The following is a 243-nucleotide window of genomic DNA, read 5'->3' as shown; positions in this document are numbered from 1 at the left end:
AACATTGCTCCGACCCAAGCGCTCCGAATACCTGATTAGTGACGGTATGGGGACTCTTGACATTTTTGACAATATCTCCATAAATATTTAATATTTTCCTTTTTCCTGTTTACAGTATATTTTTAACATATTATACATTCAAAATATGAACGAAAAAAAGTCGATTTTTTGGAAATTCTAAAGGTATCTCCCCCTTTAAAGAAACAGTAGAGATCAAATTGGAGTAAAAGATAGCTGCAGAGA

This window comes from Belonocnema kinseyi, chromosome 1 (assembly GCF_010883055.1).
Source record: "Belonocnema kinseyi isolate 2016_QV_RU_SX_M_011 chromosome 1, B_treatae_v1, whole genome shotgun sequence".
Taxonomy (NCBI): domain Eukaryota; kingdom Metazoa; phylum Arthropoda; class Insecta; order Hymenoptera; family Cynipidae; genus Belonocnema; species Belonocnema kinseyi.
This window is presented reverse-complemented; position numbering follows the sequence as displayed.